General features: G+C 42.0%; 1 long non-coding RNA gene across 1 annotated transcript in view; it reads left to right on the forward strand.

The window, feature by feature from the left end:
- Positions 1-257: 257 nt before the first annotated feature.
- LOC115945868 (uncharacterized) overlaps positions 258-24098 on the forward strand; it is a 33747-nt gene continuing 9906 nt past the window's right edge. The window contains exons 1-2 of the long non-coding RNA XR_004080064.2: positions 258-709; positions 7717-7828. This is a non-coding gene — a long non-coding RNA (uncharacterized lncRNA). The remainder of the gene's footprint in view (positions 710-7716; positions 7829-24098) is intronic.

The following is a 24098-nucleotide window of genomic DNA, read 5'->3' on the forward strand; positions in this document are numbered from 1 at the left end:
TTATGTTAAGAAAATACCATGCCCTTGTAAGGGGATTTGGTGAAATCTCAAAGGGATTTATATACCATTGTATAGGACAGTCCTTATGGAGGAGAAAAAACTCTTAATCTTAAAATATGGAATTAAAAAATGAGATGCTGGCTGAGATTTCTTACAGTACCTCCACACTGCAGTGTAATATCTACCTTAAGAACAGCTAAAAAGGTTTATTCAGGGCTTATGAAAGTTCTGTTCCATTTAAAGCTATTTATATTTAAACACTCAAAAATCATTAGTCACTTTAAAAAATCTTGGCTACTTTTTGTATACTACGTTTTTCTCTGAGTACTTGTGTATTATGCAAAATACACAGTGTTTCTGAGCCAAGGGCTTTTGGTATAAATTGAGTGGGTTCTAAACTAAAACAGAAGTATAAATAAATGTAATTTACTGCACATCTTACGCTTTCACTCTTCTCTTCCAACCCTTAGTCAAAAAATTCTACAACCCTGAGAATTGTGTGCTCCAGGGTTTGACAGAGGAGGAATCTCGATTCCTGTGTGAAAAAGGCTTCTTGCATTTCCACAATTCCCAATTTGTATTTGCAGGCAATGGTACTGGGCATCTGGATCTCTGATCTTTGTGGAGCCAGAAGCTTTGAAGGCAGTGAATGACTTCCTATCTGCTGGAAAATCATGCTGATTCTCACTTCATGAATCTGCAACAGACAGTGAGTTCCTTCATGGCATTTCTGTTTATTCCTTGTATAATAAGGCTCTGTTGACTTTTGAAGCTCCTGTTTATGAAGCCAGAGCATAACAAGATCTTTCTTGTAGCTTAGATCCTCCCTCTCAAAAGAGCATGTTGTTCGTGCAGGAAACTCAGCAAAAAGAAAATAAGGTCTCCCAGATTAGTACCTGTTGGGGAAGAAATGCTAATCCTCTCCATTAGCTCTGCAGCCTCCAGCCAAACTTACAAAGTGCATGTGATATGGACATGAAGGTGGTTTGGGTTGATGGGCATATTTTCGTGGTTTGGTGTTTTCTTTTCCATCAGCTGAACTATCCTCCCATTTCACAAGCTAGGAAGAGGCACAGAGTAAATATTATCCAGTAGTATTAGACAAGAAATAAAACAAGAATAAAAATCAAGGAACACACCCATTTACAACGCATACCAGGGTAAACACATGTTTGTAGCACAACTGCATGTTGGATATGTACCTTTAGACCTTCTTAGCCATTAAAAACAGCCTCTTTCTCCTCATAATGAAGGTTCAGTTTTGAGAGTTAATGTACAGCTCATGCATATACCCAGATGGAAATACAGTACATTTTGATAACCATATGGTGCAACGTGAAACACAGTCAAGGATAAAGATTATAACAACCCTGAAATTAATTTAGTGTTGAGCCTGATCTAGATCCCACTAAAACCCAGTGTAAGCTTTTCAGTGACATTTGGGTCAGGTCTTTCTATGCTCTTTGTGTGTAACTTAAGATGATTTTTCAAAGGTCAGCATAGCTGAGCATAAATAATAGATGGTCTTGAAGCATCGTCTCGCTTTAGGTCTGCCTCCAAATTACCTTTTGGGATTTCAAGGGGTTTTCGACTGGTTGACTCTCCCTAAAACAATAATTAGATAATGCTCCACTTGTAATTTGTACTGGCAGATAATGAATGGAGAAGTGCTCTTCTGTGAATGACCAGGTGAGACTGATAATAGTATCTGCTGAAGTGAAAATGCAGCATTTAAATATAAAATAAAATGCAGCAGATTACAGACTGGGTATGATTCTAGGGCAGCCTGTATTCTTCGCAACAAAGAAAATAGCCCTGTTTATCTAGGAAGTGGGTAATTTTTCCCTTAGGTTTTGGAATACCAGTCACTTTCAGATGACTTTGGATCCTTCCTAGGAGCAAGGTGTGGTGATAAAAACACAGGCCTTTAAACACAAAAAGACAGACACATTGCACAAGTGAAAGCAATTGCCAATAAAGAGGTATTAGCTGAGTCCGTATCACCACCCAGCTCCACTTAATTAAATGCTTTGCTAAACACATGCAAGTACTTTTATAGACACTAAATATTCAGGGAAATGCCAACTGACTGGATTTTTATTTAGTATTTCCTGTTTTCTGAGCTGAAGTGTGTGAACAGAGCTGCTTTGTTACACTTTCTTGAGCTCTGTTGAATGCTAACGTTCACGGACCACAGCGTTGCCACCAAGCAGGCACATGAAAAGCGTAGCAAGGGTTGAGCAAAATGTGGTTTTGCACTCCACGAGGCCCTCAGCAGCACCTTCTATGGACTTTTACAGATGGAATCACACTTTCTATGCTTCTGCATTAGTCTGAGGTCAAGGCTATGGATGTCTGCCAATTCCTCTGTTTCTAATGCAACAGCTTCTGCTAATAGTCTGTATCTCTCTACTTACCAGTTCACTCCCTCTGTGTGTTTCAGATCAGCAGCCTTTTTCTTGGAGAGGAACATGCAGATGGTTGCAATTTGGTTCTGCCATGCCATGTTGGGGGACCAGTGTGCCTGTGTTGGTTGCAATGACCTTGGCACTGCCTTTTACCTGGAGTATCTCTCAGACATTCCTTCTTTGTTTTTGCCTCCTGTCTGCTTTTAGCTTGTCTCACTCTGTCTGCCCAACTTCCTCTGACCAGTGCAGCAGGTCAGGCATTCATAAGCCATTGCCTTGGATAGGAGCCAACTTTTTGACTAAAAAAGATCAATTTAAATGGATGTTCATCAGAGTTTAATGATGCTTGTTAGCTGTGTGCCACAGGCAAGACCGTCTCCTGACACCTCTGCGTGTATTATCACTCTGTGGAGGTAAAAGACAGCAGGAAAGATCCGCATCCAAAATGCAGTTTACAGCCTGACACATAGTCCCTGTTATTAATCACAGTTCACCCGTCTGCATGCAGATAGATTGCCACTCTTCACATATTTCTAACATGAGGTGTTCAGAAGGTCATTGGTTATTCTTTTCCCTAAAGGGGATTAAAGTTTTATTATGGGCATTTATTGTTTCTGAGGATCTCTGGTTTTTATTATGGATGCTTGTAATCAACCTGCATGCTATCTCCCAGCTCAGTAACTAGCAGAGCTTGCTCAGGCTGCCTATTTTGGGAGAACAGGCAGTATCTAGCACCCAAAACACACAAACAAACTTGTTCCCAACAGAATCACAACCTGCAGCTTGGGGAGTCATTTTTTCTGCAGCAACTTCAGTGTTCTGTGGAGCCTCATTAATGCACATTTTGAAACTCTGCACAGATGCCTGAAGAGGCATTAGGAACCTGAGAAAATCCAACCTTTAGTTTTGTACTCTGTGTGACTTGACTTTTTGTGGTATATGATAAGGTGGTGAGACTAATTGCTGTCAGAGTTGAATTCATGGGAGCTCTGCAAAAACAGAGATTTGTGTGTACTGTGGCAGTGGAAAATGTTATGCTCTGTGTGCAAACGCCTGCAGATTCAAGTCTCATCAAATGTGTCACGGAATCAGTGGTCCTCTTGAACCTGTAAACTTTTCAAAGCTATTAATTTTTTTCTATTTTACATATCTATACACCGAGGTCATGTTCCCTAGTGCTTGCCTTTCAGCATCGGGGGTATGTTCAAAAGGGCGTAAGTATAGAAATGATCCATAGGATTTGAGCACCAAAATTAGTTCCTTTGAAATTTTTACCTCCCACCTTCTCTGTTTTTTGGTGGGTTTCTTTTTTGTTTTTTTAATCTTGATAAAAGAAAGAAGCTGTAACAGTCCTTTTTGCTCCTATCCTTTTTTTTTCTGTCAAATCAACAGTTGAATGTGATTTGCTCTGATTAGGCTCACAAGAGTGCTCTGTGTTACAAGATTGCTGGATTTAAAACAGCAGACGAATTTTCTGTGCCACTTAATCCCATCAGAGTTCACATTTTGCTTTCTAATCCTGAAAGACCCTTTCTCCCTCCTAGTTCTCTGCTGTTGTTCCTGCTGCTGTGATGGCGATCTAAGCACTGGGGGGAACTACTGGGACTTTGCAGGACTGCAGGTGGTATTTTTGGAAAGTTAAGTCAAGCCTTCATTCTTCTGAGATGAATACATCAACATTCCCCATAATTAATGGTGGGTGGGATTTTCAGCTCTAATCTTAAAAGCTGAGAGGATCAGGGAGGGCCCTCCTGTTGCAGGACTGCCCATCAGCTGCATGCTGCCTTTCTTACAGGAAGCATGCCTGTATGAAGGGCAAAGGAGAGAGCAGAAATACCAGAGCAAACTGCTTGTACCAGGGCAACTGAGAAGCAAGAGGAAGCTTCCTCTGGGGTCCGAAGGTTTGTGATGGCAGTTCTCTTAGTACTGGACAGTCTTGAGGTACTCAGTTGGTTTTTTACGCTGCCTTCTACCAGGCTCAGATGAAGCCTGTGGGCTCTATGTGGTCTTTAATCCAAAGGGAAAGCAATACCTCAGCCTTGCAGCCTGTAAAGTCCTTTATGATGTGACAACTGACAGCATGCAACTGCGTGCATTGCTGTCCTGAAGGTTGACAGTGATGTCCTTTGCACCCAGACTGCTCCAGGGAGGTTTAATTTCTTCTGATAAATGAAAGGCATTAAGAAATGTCTCCTGCCCTTTGAAGATACAACCAGGAAATTTCACTTAGCTTAAGCACAATATAATGGGGTTGTTATTCCCAAAGATTACCCTCAAAATATGCCTTTTAAATGGCTTGAAAGTGCACTGTAGAAAAGTCACCAAAATGGCTTGGTAATAAACAGACATTTCTCATCATCCGGCAGAACAGAGAGGTTTAATTTCTTGGTGGTTAAATAGTAACATTAGAGATGAGCTACTCTGTGATTTTTGTTTGCAGGGTGAATGAATTTCCAAATATATTTTCACTGAGGAAGAGCTATCTCACCATTACTGATAAATAAATGCAAACGTTAGAGTCATAATCTTCTTTAACCAAATAATGCACAACAATTAAGTTTTAAATTATTGATGTTATAAAAGGCAAAACAGCCTCTAGGCACAGGAGTTTCCATGACTTCAGGGCCGAATAATGAAAACTCCTTTTTCCCTCATTTTTGTTGAGTGCATTATTAAAATGCAATTCTTCATATTTTTTGTCTTTTGAACTTTGAATTCTATTTAAGCAAGGACACTGGGGAAAAGTTAATTAAAGTGGGAAAGTTAGCTGACATATTTACTATTTCAGGGTACATATTGTATTTTTGCAGTGAGAGGTGAATTGGGTTTGCATTCAGATGAATAACCTGTACAAAGTCAGCCCTGAACAGCAGCAAACCAGAGGGGCAAAATTTGGTTATTAAAAAATAGATGGATGGCTGGAAAGGTTCATATTTTAATTTCATCTTGAAGACTGATCAGTCTTTTTATATGTTGATAAATAGCGACGAGAAGCCCACTTGGGATTGTTTCTGTGGGACAGCACTTCCTGTACAAAGAGGAATGGAAAGTTTGGGGTATAGTAGGAGGGATTTTTTAGCATAGAAAAACTGTAACAAGGCTCAAGAGTTGGAAGCTGAAAGCGCACAAATTCAAACCAAAATAGATGCTTTAATTATGCAACCGAGTTCTGAGGAAAGGTCCAAATTCTCCATCTCTGTGTCTTCATGTCTGTAATACCAGACTGGGTGATTCCCCCTAGACTGTGACCTGGACATGAGTGGGATGGGAGGGATGTGGGGCATCCAGGGGGGAACAGTATTTTAAGATCTATGGCGCAAAGCTATATTTTGTAGCAGCTTGAGAAGGTGGGATCTGAGACAAAGCGTGATGGCATAAGCATAACCCTGCCTTTACAGGATCAGGCCATCAGTATTAACATGGCTTTTGGATGCTGAAAAGACTCAATGCCTAGAGGTATTGGGCACAGCTATGAATCTTTCACTAGAAATAAGTAACTTGATGGGAATCTTTGACAAGTTTAACTTAGTAACTGTGCCACAACCTCGATGGGGGTTTTGTATGTTAGAAACTTGGTTTGTTTTTTTTTTTTTATTTTTTTTTTCCATAAGTTACTAAATTATTTAGGGGCTGAATTTTAAAATTAGAAGATGCAGCATTAAAAAAAAAAGCTATGAATATTTTATGAAGGGTTCTGGGATTTCATGGTATCAAAATACATGTTACAGCCTTGGAGACTCCAGTATGGAGCCACATGAGCCACTCGCTCCCTTCTGTCTGACCTGCAGAGCGCATCGCAGCCACAGAGGAGAGCAGAGGGGTCCCTGTGTCCCCCAGTGCAGGAGGGAGCCCTGTGTTGCACAAGGAGCCCAAGTGATGATCAACCTCCCATCATGTTCCAGTAGTTCCCCTTTTTGGTGGTAAATAGATAAACAGTATTTTGTATCAGTGACGTTCCTACACATTTTGAGAGTGGTCTGAGAGTGATACATAAAACAAGTGGGGCTTGTTTTATATATACAAAGGGAGAGGTAAGAGAACTTGCAAAAGCCATTTGATACTGTTCCCACCAGCACTATTGGGTCAGCAAAGCTTCTCCAGAATACAGGGTATGCCTTTGCAGAGACCACAGAAATGGGATGCACGGTCTGATGGAGTCTTGGGAGGTTTCTCTGCAAAGAGAAGAGCAGCAGGAGTAAAATACACGAGCCGTTCTTGAGGATGACCTGCAGGTATCCCAGAGGGGTATGTCTGTGAAGGCTGCTGTGCACCAAGGTCCATCTGTACCTCGGTGAATCCCTTAGCAACCTTTTGAGTCAGACAAGATCTGTGGCAAGTACTAACAGCTACAGTCAGGCTTTCTCCAGCGCAATTTACCCGTGTCTAAACGTATGTAAAGTAAGTCCCGATGACACTTTTTCTTATGAATTAGAGGTCTTGCTGACACAAATCAGGAACTCGATACAATATTCAGCAAGCACATTAAATCTCCTTCTAACATGTGGCATGCTGAGACACTCTTCATTATTACCTTAAAGTATTAGAAGCTGGAGAAATGCCAGTTCTCCCCTCTGACGGCAACAACAATGACATAGGCAGAAATAATTAGCTTTCTGCTACACAACTGGCACGGATGATGCTGTTCTTCAAAGTGCATTTCTCTCCTTTTAGCTGCTGTGCAGAAATCCTTGATAATTAATCAGCTCTTGGTGACACTGCAACATTAATAAATCCTCAAGAGTTGCATTAAATGTGTTGTGCAGATACACAGACCTCAGTATTGTCAAGATGGTTGTGCTGCAGATTGAGTCTGAGCCCCACTGAGGTCAAAGGAGTTCCAAGGATTTACCAACACTGACATTATGCCTTTGCGTGCAATGTCAGAGCAAGTCCTTATCCTTAAATCTAAGAAAACAAGAGCCCTTTGGGTTTCATACAGTCTTTGACTCCAACAGTTAGGAAGAAAATATTTTCTGGCAAAGGAAACCTCTTCTGATTCAGTGGAGTTTTGAAGGAGCTAAGTTATCACCCCAAAATAAAAGCTGAAACATTTTCCCTTCAAGTTTATAAAAATCCAATCTTTTGTCCATTTCCTGTTCATTATTACGCACATCTACTTTTACTGCTTTGTTTTCCAGGGCAGGACACCCTCAGCTCTGTACAGGGCTGATCTCGGTGGGATGTTCTGGCAGGAAGTTCTGGCAGTTGTCTGGGGCTCTCACCTGCAAGACTGTATTACCCTTTGCTATCAAAGAGGCACCGAGGGCGGACTGCACACCTTTTCTTCTTTTCTTTTGGTTCTTTTCAGGAATGGATCCTTAAGAAAACTAATGAAAGTTCTGCTCTGAAGGTTTGATTCTACAAAAAAACCCACATTTCTTGCTGAGAGGTGACTTCACTGAGTGCATGTCCTAGGACAGGTAAGCTAGTAAACTTGTAAGCTTGGGGTGAGAGAGCACCTCACACTTTCCCAAGCATGTCTTCATGATAGCTAAGGCTCTTCATGTGGATCTTGATTTACTTAATGCTTCAAATAGAAGCATTATTTCATAGCACCACAGAACAATTCCCTTGACCATATCAGAAGAAGGAGTTATTTTTTCTTCTCACCAAACTACATTACAATTATAATCTGCACCAGAGAATAATTTATTCCTCCATTCCAATGCTGGCAATGCTTTCTCACTTTTACAGAATCAGTTTCTCCTGCTATTGGCAAATACTGTAACAAAGAGCAGGAAATGGTATCAAATGTGTCCATTCTACTGACATGGATTGTAATGGCCGTAGAAAGCAGGCCAGCATTAGCTCTCATAGTGTCAGTAGCATAAGCCTAAATGCCAAGCCATTTTAATTAATTATGTGCTAATAGTCTCTGGGCTGATGCAGCATTCGGCATACTCTATGTGTACAAGTTATGCTCGGTTCTGTTTCTCCTTTTTGAATAAAAATTAGCAGTAATCCTTCAATTCTGTGGAAGCCTTCTGTTGCAATCCAAAAGTCAATGCAGCATTCAGGCTTCATATGTACTTTACCATTCCCTTAGGCCATTGTTTAGATGGCAGTTTTAGGAAAGTTAAACACCATTAGTATCCTGTTTTGCTTTGGCACGGCAAAGTCACTCCAGAGCTGCTATGGGTAAGGTTTACAACCACTTTGGGACACCAGACAGCCGAAACAGCAGAAGGCAATGGCAAATAGGATCCTAATAGCCACAGATTCCTAGGGAAGTTTTTTATTTGGCAGATACTTTTTTGGGTTTGGGTTTTTTTTTAATGTCATCTCCTTCCCTATGGAGTGTCTGTCCTGGTCTCTCAGTCATAGGCTGATGGACAGTCCCTTCTTGTGAATAAAAGGATGTTTACTGTGGACCTTTTCACTGTGAAACTAAATATTTTAGAGGTGCCTGGACTGATCTGGAGAACTCTTATTGTGGTTAAATGACAAATTGGAAGGAAAGCAAAACCTTCACATGGTGCTGTGGTGAAGTCCTGGAATTGATGGTGATTTTTCTGGTAGAAAACAGCCCTGGAGGAAGGCAGTTAACAATTCAAGGATGATTTGGAAGGATTTGGGAATTTGCTGTTTGGCTCCTGATTTAATTGTTGTTTAGCTGTAAACACTCCCTCAACCTGGAGTGGATAGCAATTATCAAATTCAGAATAATTAAATGATTGTAAGTACTAATGAAGTTCCTAAATAACCAAAGATATTCTAATGCAATAGGCCTTAGAACCATGTCAGGTTTTTACATCTATGAGACTGCAGCTTAAAAATAGTTTACCAAAGCACAGCTATTTTCAGACTAAAATATCTCTTCTGTCCAGGCAAGAGAATACTGTAATATTCAGGGTATTTAGTAACATAACAAATGTACAATAGTTATGTTTATTTTGACTATTTTCTCTCCCAATGAGTATTTATTGTGAAGAGTCAGGTCGTAGCTTTCTGTGCTATTGCCAAAAGGTAATGTGTGCTATAGTCCCATTACTAGATTATATTCATAGTTTTCTCATGCAAGATCACGAACATACAACCCAAGAATAAATTCAAGCTCTTTTGGTGAGACTACTTTTGCCTGTGAAGAACACAAAAAGAGCTCTGATTAAAAATCTGCCTTTCTGATTCCCGTGTTATTCCATATAAAATAAAGTCGCTCTGATTTTAACTCACACCCCTGCCTCAAAGATCACACTTTGTCCTCTGAGTGCGCAAGGCCACAGTATTCTCATGAGCATATGGACCTTTCCATAGAGGCAAGCATGATATGTGCCAATGAGACCATGAGAAAACCACTGCCCAGCTCATTGATGGAGAGCTGTAATTTCAGTTAAGGCTGCTCTCTTTGCTGCTTGAAATGAAGATGAGTAGAGCATGAGGCTGACTTTGGAAGTTTCTAGTGGTAAATATCCGGAGTCTACTATCCCTGTCAAAAGGGATAGATGTTTCAACAGCTAGTCAGCCAATTTCACGCTAAAATTAAAGTTGTCAGTCATCAGGTGTCCTGCCTGGTAGATAAGTGATATTACAGTTTCACATATCCAATCTTTTTCCATTGGTCAGAATTTGATGCAGAATCCTTGCTGGCATGCCATTGACACATAAAATGTAGCAATTATTGCTAGCATTTTATTCTCAAGGTTTTTTGGCACATTGAGCTCAGATTCCCATTTGCTTGGTTTAATACATGTAAACAATCCAATTTTTCATCAGTTCTGCTCAAGAGCTCATCAGTGACTGCATATGGGTGTAATCAAGTAAGCATCATTTACTAAATTCAAAGCTTAGTTCTTTCATTTCCATCAGTTCCCACTTCTTTTTAAGTTTTCTAGAACAGCTCCAAATTTTTAAACAGTGTTAGGCAGGATTCTTTTCTGTTTGTTTGTTTTACTCTTACCGATATAATTTCAGTTCTTTTTTTGCTGCTTGAAGTGTAATTCTACTTTCCCTGCATAATTCCTTTGCAAAGCCAGATGGACAGAAATGGTCCCATGCCATGCTGAAATCCTCTGTCTTATTTATACAAGATAAATCTTGTTCCTAAACAATTCTGAAGAATGTGTTCATTATATAATATCTACTGAATTTGTCATTCAACTCATTGTTATTTCATCTTTCATCATTCTGCTGTTCTCCATACTCATGTACTGGAAAGGGGATAAAGATAAAAGCTGTAGAGAAGATGGTGACAGCAATCTTGTGAGATGGATGGATTTGTCTGTCACTGTTTTGCCTCCATGACAACAAGCGGATTTTTGCTCACCCTTTTCTCCTCTTTTCCCTGAAGTATACAGAGCTCCCTTGGTGTCACTGCTGGGGAGCAGAGTATAGTGCCTGTTGCTCAGTGTCAGAACTCCCAACTTACTTGCTGATTTTCTGTGCTTTGGATTTCATGTGTCTGAGTACTCCTGATGTGCATCTCTGGAAATGCATCCATGGAGAAAATACGTTTATTTAATCGGGAGTGTACACCAGACTCTTTGAGAACATGTATTTGTAGCAAGTTACCTGTGGTACATACCTTGTATCTTTATTCAGGTACAGATCTTCAAAGTCTTTCAAAGGGCAGGAATACCCAGTATGGTGCTCAATGACTGAGGCTTCATGGAAGAGGGAGTAAAACCCTCCCACTACAGCTAGACATCTCAGGAACATCAGCATTTCTTCCTTCTTCCTGCAGTGCCTATTGCTGCACTGTTATGCTAATCACACTTGTGAAGACAGACTGTACATTTCATCTAGTACAATGGCAAAAAGCCATCAATACGAAGACAGTGGCTGAGTTTTTACCCCTTTGCCTCCTTTTCTGTCAGAGCTTTTTAGCTCAGTCTGTTGTATTCTCCATGCCACCACCAATCTCAAAGACCAAGACAAAAACCATTTGTGCTGTGCAGCACTAACAAAGCTGCATGGTCTTTCTGCTCACACTTCCATCCCAGGGCACATGCTGTAGTGAGGCTGTAGACCAGAGCCTGTGCTCAGGCAGGAGGAGATGTGCTGGGAAATTTCCAGGAATTTTACTCTCTGGCACAGATATTTTCACACATGCCTGGATTAGCACTGTCCTTAATTGAAATCATCCTGTCCTCAGTATGCTAATCCTGTCCTTTGTGGGAGTTCCTTCCCCTCCCTGCACTTTCTGCTTGCATGTTTGCAGCTGAGTGTCACTGTTACGGGAAGTGGCATGCTGTGTTCCAGCTTTTTTCTACCTCTTTGAACTGAAATAGTAAACCTTTTCCCCATAGGCCTTCCTATTTCTCCTATTGCACAAATGCTTCATGAAGTGCTGGGATCTCCCTCATCTTGATCCAAGTACTTTGTGATGACTTTTAAATAACAAGTTCTTTCTTCTATTGCATAAAGACTTCTGCAGTTTATCTTTTTTTTACTTGCCTGGGACAGTGTCTCCCCATTTTTACTAATCTTTTTGAGTTTAAGGTGCTTGAAATTCTGCTTCCAATAGCAGAAGTTAAAAATTGAGCTAGATAAAGAACACCAGTTCCTCCTGTCCAGTAAGATCAGACTCTTTAGCTTACTTTGATCTTTGTTGACTTAGAATTTGATCTTACTATTCACATGTTTTACTTGCTGGGCTGTTGTGCAGGACTGCTCTTTCAAGGTTCACTTACAGTAGCAAGCAGGAAATTATGTTCTCTCCTCAATGGTCATAGTTTCCAGATCCAAAAGGTCATCTGTAGGAAAAGTCTGCGTGAGGAAGTACAGTAAAGGTGTGGAAATTCTTATCTAAACCAGTGCCACTGGTTCACAGAGGGCACACAAGAATAGCCTTCCCTGTGGGTTTTAAGACGGAGGAGGAAAGACAGCCCCTAGATCATGAGTTTCCCTATTAAGCAAGAACAGTGTTGTTTCAATTAGCAGAAGGACAAAATGAGCTTGTACTTTTCAAATTACTCATTTTCACCAGTCAGTCCCAAGGCCCTGATTCAGCAAAGCAATGAAACTGAAATCATTCTCTCCCAGCAAACCTCCCCATCCCAGTTACAACACAGGCACCTTAAAAGCACAGCTCTAACTCATGCCTTCATTTGCTACCATAAAGAAAATAACTTGATCCCTTTGGCTGCTTCTTAAATTAACTTCAAAGGGCTTTTTACATGGAGAATTTCTTGTGGTGGCACACTATAATGAAACAGCAATGAGTTTTAAGGTTCCTCATCTCAGAAATGTGGCCACGTTGCAGCATTATAGCAAAGGTAAAGTCTTTACTGTAATGGTCTAAAGGCCAGGTTGAAAACCCTGGTTTGCCTCTTAAATCCTACATTTATAACCCAATAAATAAGCATTTTTGAGCAATTTGATTTGTTACTTAAGTGACAAACCAGATAGTTAATTCAGCTTGAATGCTATATTAAGGAAAAAGTCATATAGTCTACAGAGCAATATGTTTGAAAATGCTTGTGCTGTAAGACACTAACAAAGCATTTATAATAGTGGATGAGTTATTCATGTAAAAATGGTGGCATATTTGTAGAAAGCTACCAGTTTTGTGCCATTTCCTTCCCAGTCATAATTTATACACCTTTTGTCTTCAACTGCAGTTATTTCTTTAGTAACTGTATATGTTAGCAACTGAAGTTGTAAAGGTGACTTTGCCTTTAAGGATTGCTAGGTTTCGATTCAGTACAGAGTTAAACTAGAGCTTTTTCTGTTTATATGTTCTTATACCAGTAGGTTAAGGCAGACTTTTTTTTTGCCCTTCCTCATGTTTAGCTATGGAAAAAGGTTAATTAGTCACAAGAGGTGATGAACAACACAGTGGAAAGTTTTTGTGAACAAACTCTTTGGAAAAAAAGTGACCTTGACAAAAAAAAGAAGCTGAAAGCATTAGGCATCCTGTAAATAGTTTGGTTTTACAGCTGCTAAAAGGGTGGAAGAATAGATTGCAGTCCCTGAGTATTGCTCAGGAATGTAACAAGTGAAAGACATCTTAAACACCCTAAACAGCATGTCAGGAGTCATAGGAATAGGCAGGATAGTGCTGTGGTTGCTTCCACACATGGCTATAAGTGTCTGTAAGCTCTAAGGCCAGTGTGTGTTGAGAATTGTTACAAGCAAATTCTATTAAAGTGTTCCAGACCAGAAGATGTTCTTGCAACATGGACAGTAGTTAATCAATGTTAGAGTGTTAACACATTAATACAGTATAGGTTTCTTCCCTGAGTTTCAAATATGACAGTGTAAGGTGGACCCTGTCTATGGTAAATAACACAAAGCAGTGGTGCCTGAGGTCTCTAAATGGGTAGGTCAGAATCCAGGAACTAGGTGTTAAGAACTGTGGCACTTCTGATCTTGCCAGGTGCCCATAAAAACCTGACCTCTTGCTGTGCAAAGGTTTGCATTGTTCATAGTCAAGCATGCGAGGAGAGAGGCTATTTATTTAATGGAGTTAAAAAATATGTTTGCTGTTACAGCTTTGTTTAACAAAAAGTACAGAGAATTGTTTCCTAAGACTGTGCAAGAGCTGTGGTTTGATCCCACTGATAATTGGTGCTTTAAAAGCCATTGGTATTAGCAATTACTTGTAGTTGCTAGGACCACTTGAAAAACTTCTCTCACGCAGTTTGTTGAGAAAGAAGGCTGTTTTCTTCTGGATTTTTTGACCCGAAAAGCTCTCCTCTCTTTTGAAATTTTCAAAATAATTAAAAGTCACAGATGCAAAAGAAAAAAATAAGCAAAAAGGGGCAGTGATTTGTTGTTGTTGGGTTGCGTTTTTGTTGTTTTAAATTTCAAAATCAAGGAAATTTTGTACATTTTATGTTTAAAATGACACTTGTTGATAGCTATGGGCCAAGATAATTTTTATTGGGGTTTTTTTCAGATTTCTTTTGTTATTTGCAAAAGTGAGTTGATATTATGAAATGGCATTTTGACTTCGACAGAAATTTGTTTCCTGCCCAAACCTGGCTATTATCTCATATGATGATAAGGTTTTCATGTCGTTCCATTCTTTGAGAAACAAGGGTTAGCTCACTTTGACTCACCACTGACTCAAAATACTTGAAAGAGATCTGCCAGAGCCACAGACACAGGCTCTGCAAGATAAGCACAATGACCCCTGAGCACGTGCTCAGTCAAGCTGTGATTTTGCAACAGCAACAACATGCCCATGTTAGTGGAGAAGAGAGAATTCCTGAGCAGCTGATCTGTGTCTCTAAGATCTCTTTGCTATGTAATTTAAGAAATTAATTCCATTTAATGACCGAAGAATATTAAACAGGAATTGTTTTGTGATTTTAAAGGCTTTGTTAAAAGAAAAAAAAACAAGCCAAAAGCCACTCAAACCAGCTTTTTTCCTGATTCCAATTAAAAGCTTACATAACTCTCTTGAACAGGATTTTCCCGGGTCAGTGTTTCTGTCTCAAGTGAGTTCCCCCATTTGTATCTCCTCACGCTCACTGTCCCTTGGCAGAGGATGACTCTGATGTAGTACAGCACTGCTTCACCTGGAAGCCATCTCACACTTTCATGCCAAATTGCTCCCATGCTGCCTGACACCCAACCTACCACCAGCTCAAACAGCACACCTGCCTACTGGTCAGCGTCTTGTGTGTGGCAATACAAAGGGGGCATAACTCCACTGTGACCTGTGACTAACACCAGCACTTCCTGATTACACTTCCAAGAAATGAGATCAAATACAAGGTCAGTTGTTTTGCAATGAATTGCAGTGAGGCAGCTCTCTTAACTCCAAACTTGAAGCCTCTAATAAGAGTGCTCAGGAGCAGTTAGCAGGAATAGAATCATAGAATAGTTAGGGTTGGAAAGGACCTTAAGATCATCCAGTTCTAACCCCCCCTGCCATGGGCAGGGACACTTCACACTAAACCATATCACCCACGGCTCTGTCCAACCTGGCCTTGAACACTGCCAGGGATGGAGCATTCACTACCTCCCTGGCAACCCATTCCAGTGCCTCACCACCCTAACAGTAAAGAATTTCTTCCTTAGAGCCAATCTAAACTTCCCCTGTTTAAGTTTTAACCCATTACCCCTTGTCCTATCACTACAGTCCCTAATGAAGAGTCCATCCCCACCATCCCTATAGGCCCCCTTCAGATACTGGAAGGCTGCTATGAGGTCTCCATGCAGCCTTGTCTTCTCCAGGCTGAACAGCCCCAACTTTCTCAGCCTGTCTTCATATGGGAGGTGCTCCAGTCCCCTGATCATCCTCGTGGCCTCCTCTGGACTTGTTCTAACAGTTCCATGTCCTTTTCATGCTGAGGCCACCAGAACTGCACACAATACGGCAAATGAGGTCTCATGAGAACAGAGCAGAGGGGCAGGATCACTTGCCTTCCAGGAGAATCTGCTCCAAGATTTTACCAGGCACAGAGGTGAGACTGACTGGTCTGTAATTCCATTTTCCCCTTCTTGAAAATGGGGGTTATATTTCCCTTTTTCCAGTCATCGGGAACTTCACCTGGCTGCCATGATTTCTCAAATATGATGGCCAGTGGCTTAGCAACTTCATTCGCCAGCTCCTTCAGGACCCACGGATGGATTTCATCAGGTCCCATGGACTTGTGTACCTTCAGGTTCTTAAGATGGTCTCGAACCAGATCCTCTCCTACAGTGGGCCTGCTGCACTTCCTTCTAGTTGGGATGCAACACTCCTGAGCTTGTAGTAGGTAATCCTTGAATATGCCCCCCTACCCTCTAGGGATGTATCCCATGGAACCTTGCTAAGCAGGTTCCTGAAGAGATCAAAGTCTGCTCTGTTGAAGTCCAGGGCAGTGAGCTTGCTGCACGCTCTTCTCACTGTCCTGAGGATCTCAAACTCGACCATCTCATGATCACTGCAACCAAGGCTGCCCTGGAGCATCACATTTCCAACAAGCCTTTCCCTGTTGGTGAGCACGAGGTCAAGCAGGGCACCTCTCCTTGTCGGCTCCTTTATTGCTTGCAGAAGAAAGTTGTCTTCTACACAGTCAAGGAACCTCCTGGATTGCTTGTGCCGGGTCATACCTTCCCTCCAACAGATACCAGGGTTGAAGTCCCCCATGAGAACAAGGGCCTGCAAGTGTGAGGCTGTTCCTATCTGTCTATAGAGCACTTCATCCACAGAGTCCTCCTGATTAGGCCGTCTGTCACAGATCCCCACAGTAATGTCTCCCATTGCTGTTCTCTCTTTAACCCTGACCCACAAACTCTCTATTGACTGCTCAGTATAAAACAAGTGATAGCAGAATTGCATCTATCAGGGCTGAGGTGGTGTTCTTCAGAAGCGAATGGTGTACGAAGGACGTCTCTGTGACTCACCAAGCCCATAACCAGCTGTGCAATCCAGGACACAGAGAGCAGGGAAATCAGCTGGAACAGCTTACATACACTGAGCTGGACCTTGTACAAACTACTTTAGGGGGAAGATTCCTCCCATGAAAAAGATCAGCTTAGGTTGGAACACAACATAAGCCTAATTTTTCAATGTTTTCGGTGGGTTTTGACTACAGAGACCCTGTGCTGGCCTGTTAAACTGTGTCAGATAAAATCTGTGCAGATTTTAAAGGAAAGATTCCTAGATGCATTTACTGGATAACAACAAAACTCTCAAGAGGGTTTGAATATGCAGAAAAGAAATCAACTAAACCTACCAAATTCATGGTTGCTTACTTGCTGATCACATCCCACAGCTGTTTCAGCCCTGCGGTAGCCTGGGAAGGTGGGAATGAAGGTGTGAATTTAATTTCTCTGACAAATCTGTTCCTGTCACAGTGTTTTCATAGCTGATGCAAATCTGAACTATAGGCCCTGTGATGGTGAGGGTGACAGCACTGGCATGGGCTGCTCCAGGAAGGAGATCTTCAAAAGCCATCTGCACATGGTCCTGGGCAGCTGACTCTAGGTGGCTCTGCTTGAGTAGGGTGGATGGACCAAATAATCTCCAGAGGTCCCTTCCAACCTCAACCAGTCTGTGATTCTGTGGACTTGGAGCTGCATCCAGTGCACAACAGTCTCAGAAATCCCTGTTCACTCCTGTACTAATGATCTGCTCTGTTCACACATTTCCTGAAGAGAATCTGCTTTTAGGTGGAATGTCTTGGACATAAATGACTATCATGCTAGGAGGTAGATGTTTTTGGCACATACAAATGAATGTTGCTCAAAAGGAGCAGAGAGGCCTTATTCTACTTTTACCTCTCTTCTTTCTCCCCATATGGGATGAGTGAGGGGTATCCAGCCAACTGGGTCACTTCTATGGATGTAAGAGGAGGGCTAATAATTATTAATTTTTATTTGATTCATTTTACATCTTTTCTCCCCCCTTGGCCAACTTACTGAACAGACAGTAACTTCCTTGGAAATGAGTCATCATAGCAAACCCTTCTGCAGTCAGTTTTTGGGCTGTAGCTTATGGTACACAGATCATTTACAGCATTTATTGATCAAAATTATAATTGTTTCTATCAGACATTTCAGTCTTATAATACCCTCACTAGACGGACAGTAAATCCAGAAATCAGATGTTTACCATGATAAATCAACCATTATGACTTTGAAAACCTGTGTTTTCTGGAAGCTCTCTTTGCCTGAAACCTATTGCTCATGCCAACACACTTGCTAAGAAGTCTGAAAAAAAAAAGCCCAAAGACAAAACAGATAGGAAGGAGGAAACATGTATGTTTTAAAATGGAAGACTCATTCTTCTAAAGACATTTGTATGCTTGTCTAAGTCTCCAAACATGAGCCATTTTTTCATTTTGCCAAGACAGACTTGCAGCTCAACAAGATTTGACATGAATTTAGTAAGAAAGCTCCTCCAAAATCTGCTGCTACAGGAGAAACAACATGTTGCTGTACCCAGAACATCCAGAGAAGTATTATGTAAAGAGATTACTCATCACTTGACCAAAGTCTTCATTTCAAGTTCCCAGTACTGATTTATGTCTGGGCCACAGCACCAAGGCTTTTGCCTCTCCTGCAACTGATGTTGGCTGAGACTGACTCTGATCCAGCCTATGATGAGTTTCTATGCATCTGTGAATTGCAACAGCATAGAACTGATCTGAGGATGGTCCCATAACACCAGCCCAGCCTGGTGACCAGCAAGATACTGAGCCTTAATGTCAGAGCTAAACTATACAATCACCTATCAGCTGTGATTTTAGTTCACCACACTCATAACAACACTTATTTTGCTGGAAGGGAACAAACTAAACAGTCTGAATTCCTTCATATGTGGAGATGATTCAGGATAGCTCTGTCACAAACCTACTATGAACTTTCAAATATGGACTGACAGCACCCATTTCTGGAGCACACAATAAAAACTGCAATTACACAAATGCTTTACCTTTGTGATCTGAAGATGTGACATGGGGGTGCATGGAGAGCTGTGAAACTGAGAAATAACAACAAAAACTCAAAGGAACTAGAGGCTGTCTGGTTAATCTTAAAAAATTAATGATTTCAAGAGAAATTTGGGAATGGTCAAATTCTTGAAACAGAGATCACTGACTGTGCTCATTTGCCTTTCTGGCAGTTGGTATTGACAACAAGCCCATGAAGTTGTACATGATTTTAGAAACACAAGAAAAACATAATTTAGTACATTCCATAGCTTCTATTGATTATTTCTGAGCTTCAAAACAACGTATAAAGAGTTAATGCAGTTGCTGCAGAGGTGAGTCCATTGTCTGTGCTTCCTGCTGCTGGAACCACTCCACTGTTCCTTGTTCCTCAATGTGACGGAGCTGACTCGTGCTGTATCTAAGAAGAAGAGTTGCACATCATTATTGCCTCCCACCGTGGTTTAACTGTTGATGCACAGCACTGTAAGCTGCTCGGGGAATTCCCATCCACCTCATGGTCCTGAGAGATGGCATGTCTCAGACTTTGTGTTTTCTTTTCCCCCTGCTCTGCCCAATCCAGGGAGCAGCCTGGGATCCACAGGTATGGCATGGGGACACCTGCAGGCACAAAGACAGGCAAAGCAAAACACCAAGAGGGAATGGCAAGGGGATGCTCAACAGCCTGAACCCCCCAAGAGTTGGAAGAGAATTCATGAAGGAGGGGGAAATGGGAAACAGGCTGGAAGGTGTTCCCAAGGGGATGTGCTGCTCCTTCGGGAAAAGGCTATTCTTTAAGGAGCAAAGAACTTGTCCCTGCATGTTGGGCAAGTAGGGGTTGTACCCTGGGGCAAGAACAGCAGCAGGGAGAAAAGAGAAAAAAGGTGAAATATAGAAAAGCAAAACTGAGAAAGGAAGCTTGAGAGGGAGAAACAATGGCAGCAGTGTGAGGAGCTGGCAACCCAAAGACATCCATCTTACCTGTGCAAGTGAGAGAGGATCAGATAACACACAAGGTGGTTAAAAGCAATGTCTTTGCACTCTCCTGTGTGTTCTAATAGGTATACGAGAAATCTTCAGCTCTACAGTTCAGATTTGGGGTTGTCAGCCCAAGGAGCTTTCACTTCCCATTCCTTACTGCCTAAGTGAGATGCTGGGAAGCCACAGAGCACAAAGCAATGTTACTTATGCTGCCATCACTCCTATTTTCAGCTCCATGAGCTCCAGAGGAGCGAAACAATGTGAGGGGAGGATGGGAGAATCAGGCTGCCTGAACACCTCATCGCAGCTGTGATTTACTCAGCTCTAAGGCAGCTGATGGAAGAGGTTATGGCTGGGTTGCTCTGCACAAGTACCATTTGGATGTGGAGAATTCACTGGCTTGGGTTTGTGTGTTTTATTGAGTAGCAACAATAAAAACCTTTGATTTTCTGCTGTGCTGTACAACCATTTCTGAAAAGAGCTGTGGGGCTGGCAACAGGCTGCAGAGTGAGAGACTTTCTGCACATACTCCATGTGGGATTGGGGTGGCATGTGCCTTTCTCTCTTACGTTGTTGCAATGGGCCATTTTACTTGCTTTTTGGGAAACAGCAGGGGGATCTTTTTGATGATGTGAATAATTAGATCTGTTTCAGTACTTAAGAGAGATTACTGTACAGTTCAATTTCAGGAAAGCCAGCTTGTTTGGAGCAGGGCACAGCCATAAAGGTAGAAGAGAGATGCCATACTCTGTACCAGTAACCTTCTCAGCCTCCTTGAGGGGACTTAATCAGACTCCTAACTGTGCTCAGGTGGGCTCTGACAAATTCAGGCCCAGCTGCCTAAAGTCCTCCATTTGCAAAGGTATTTTGTTCTGAAACTGCCAATTAGTTGGTCACTGCTCTGCCAGCCTGGAGGAGAGCAGTTGGTGGCAGTTGTGCAGGGTCAGGACCTTATAGAAATTGTTTCCTACACCTAAATTAGGCATCTGGGCACCTTTGTGCTTCAGAGGTATGTGCAAACTCAATGGTGGTAGAGGCTGTGAAGTGTGATGGTGCATAAGGTAAGAGAGCTAATGCAGGTACATTTGGATGTATTTTGTTACAGACTCTGATCTGCGTGTTGCGAAGGATGAACTAAGGAACAAAAAAGCAATGATTTTTTAAGTTAGTTCTGTGGAAATCACTGTGCATTCTTGGTCTGGTCCTGCACTTCTGAGGTTTTGTGTTGTGGTGCTGGGCCCCTTGTCCTGCCTTGTGAGACAGAGCCATGGCTGTGCTTACAGACTTTGTGTGGTATGACCCACAGGGCTTAATTTTGAAGAGCCTTTATTGATTTGTTAGTTAGGAGAGAAGTGATAAGCTGTCCTTACCAGCTGAGATCCTTCTGGCTCCCTCAGCACAGCATCTGTCATAGTCATGTTTTTGATGGAAAGGCAGAAGTTGAATGTCTTCTTGGAGAAGTCTCAGTGTTCCCAGGCCAAAGCTCCTCCGCTGCTTTCAGTAGGCAGTGAAAACAAAATGTGAGCTCCTTAGGACTGGGATTTCCTTTGCTACTTGTCCAGGACTGGGCACAGGCCTTGATGTGCACTGGGGGACCCAATGCATCACTCAAATAACCAAGAGATCAGGGGCTGCAAGACTGATCCAGAGGTCAGAAATCATGCCTAAAGGCCTGCTCAGCTGGACCTACACTGTTCCTGACTGCTGTTTCTGTTGTCTGTCTTCAGAAACATCCTCCAACAGAGGCAGCACTTGTCCCCTTGGCCAGGGACATGACCCCAAAATCCCAGGTGCAGAGAGCACTGAGCCAAACTCAGCAGCTTTTCAGTATCAGCATCTGCTTCACTGGAAGTGTCTGGTGGAAATGCAGCCTTTATGATGTATTTATGGTGTGATGCCAAAGGGAAAAAAGTTTGAGTTAAAGCAAAAGATTTTGTGATTGTTGATTTGTTGCTTTTTTGTTTTTGTTTTTTTCTTTTGGACAAAAACTGTTTGAGGCAGATTTGTGAAACAATTTCATACAAGGGAGCTGGTCAAAACTTGGAAGAGAAAACAAAGTATTTGAGTCCTTTTATTTCCAGTCCAAAACACACCATATTTTTTAATTGTGTCCATGGTATTTATTTTTTTCCAGAGGATCAAAAACAAGTGTTTCAGCTTGGGGCTGAATAAGAAATCTTTGATAAGCCCCAACTGATAGAATCATAGACTCTTAGAATAGTTAGGGTCGGAAAGAACCTTAAGATCATCTAGTCCCAACCCCCCTGCCATGGGCAGGGACACCTCGCGCTAAACCATGCCACCCAAGGCTCTGTTCAACCTGGCCTTGAACACCGCCAGGGATGGAGCATTCACAGCTTCCCTGGGCAACCCATTCCAGTGCCTCACCACCCTAACAGTAAAGAATTTCTTCCTTATATCCAATCTAAACCTCCCCTGTTTAAGTTTTAACCCATTACCCCTTGTCCTATCACTACAGTCCCTAATGAATAGTCCCTCCCCATCATCCCTATAGGCCCCCTTCAGATACTGGAAGGCTGCTATGAGGTCTCCACGCAGCCTTCTCTTCTCCAGGCTGAACAGCCCCAACTTTCTCAGCCTGTCTTCATATGGGAGGTGCTGCAGTCCCCTGATCATCCTCGTGGCCTCCTCTGGACTTGTTCCAACAGTTCCATGTCCTTTTTATGTTGAGGACACCAGAACTGCACACAATGCTCCAAGTGAGGTCTCACGAGAGCAGAGTAGAGGGGCAGGATCACCTCCTTTGACCTGCTGATCATGCTCCTCTTGATGCAGCCCAGGTTACAGTTGGCTTTCTGGGCTGTGAGTGCACACTGAAGCCGGCTCATGTTCATGATGTGTTGTGTTGCTCTGGATTTCATTTTCTTGAGGCCAGCAATGCAATCATTTGGCATCAATCAAAACAAAAGAAAAAAAGCTTTCAATTCTTTGGTCATTTGTGGTTTGATAGATTCCCTCCGCTCTCCTACCAGTTTGGTCGGTTGCACTGTGGGTCCTCCACATTTTCAGGGCTTGTGCCTCCAAGGCTACAACTGCTCTAGGAATGGGGAAGCCAGCATTTCTGGATGCCTGAGGCAGTGGCTCAGTGCTGTCTGACTCTGTTACCCAATTTGTTCTGACCATAGTTCCTCCATCACCCATCATGAAGGAATGTCACCCACTAATACAATAGAAATACTTCTCTTTTCATTGCTGTAGGATGTAGTAACTTCATACATTAACAAAAATAATTATTTCTGAGAAGGAGTATGATCCATTGTTATTTGGAATAGTAGTAGCAATATTAATAATGATGAAAACAAATATTAATAATCAGACAAGAGCCAGTGCTAGGGGCAGGAAAAATTACTGCAACTGCTGAGAACAGCAAAATAGCTGTGACCCAGCTGTCTTCTGCCCTGGTTAGCAAATGCCTGCTTTGCCTGTGGAAGAGCTCTGGGAAGCCAACACTGCTGGGGCTGCTACTCCAGAGGGAAAGATAAAAGGCTGAGGAGCAGCAGTGGCAGCCAGGAGTGTGAAACCTCCTAACCCTCTTGCCTGAGGGAGGTAAGAAACTATTTTGTCTACTTGGCCGTGAAGCCTTGAGCTGCTTCCACTTCTGCAGTGTTTTGCACTGAGGATGTTTATAGACTAACATGATAATCACCAGACATGAGAACAGTAAAACAGAGCATCCCTCATATGCACTTTGCAAATATATTGTTTTTAAATTGTTCACTTTAACATAGGTAGACACGTAAAGCAAGGGTAATAGACTGACCCAAATGAATCCACCAGGCCAGTGGCAAAGCTGACTGTGACATTAGTCTTCATTTATAGAGCCATGAGAGCATCTATAAGTCAGTAACATTGCACATATTTTCATCCTACAGTTAAGAAACAGGACATCCAAAGTTTTTCTTTATTTGCATAGCAAATTAGAGGTATAACTTATTTTTGGGTGACATTTGCAGGGTGGGGGAAGAATTCATTTATCATCATCCAATTATTAGTGTGCTTAATGAAGAAGTAACTGGTCAATACTCAAAGACCTCTGTGTGTAACCTAGAGCATGAGTGAAGAACGTTGTCATGCTACATGGTAGGGTGAAAGGGGAAGGGAGTTGCGTAGTTAAGAGCAGCGTGAGATGTATAAGGGATTTTTTGGTGGTTGTTTTCTTGTTTGTGTTTTTTCCCCTGGACATAGCAAAAGCTCAATAGATGTCAGGCATGAGCAAGGCAAACAGCTGATCTCTATTTAAGTTTTGGGTGTAGCTCTATATTTGCAGGGGAGCACAAGTGCAGAAAGCTCCTGGGAGCTCAGCTGGCCTATTTCATTCAGCTGGATAGACTTAACAAGATCAAATCCATGTGAACAGGATGAGAAATCGCCTTAAAATGCC

The sequence above is a fragment of the Melopsittacus undulatus genome, chromosome 8 (genome assembly GCF_012275295.1).
Source record: "Melopsittacus undulatus isolate bMelUnd1 chromosome 8, bMelUnd1.mat.Z, whole genome shotgun sequence".
NCBI classification, from domain to species: domain Eukaryota; kingdom Metazoa; phylum Chordata; class Aves; order Psittaciformes; family Psittaculidae; genus Melopsittacus; species Melopsittacus undulatus.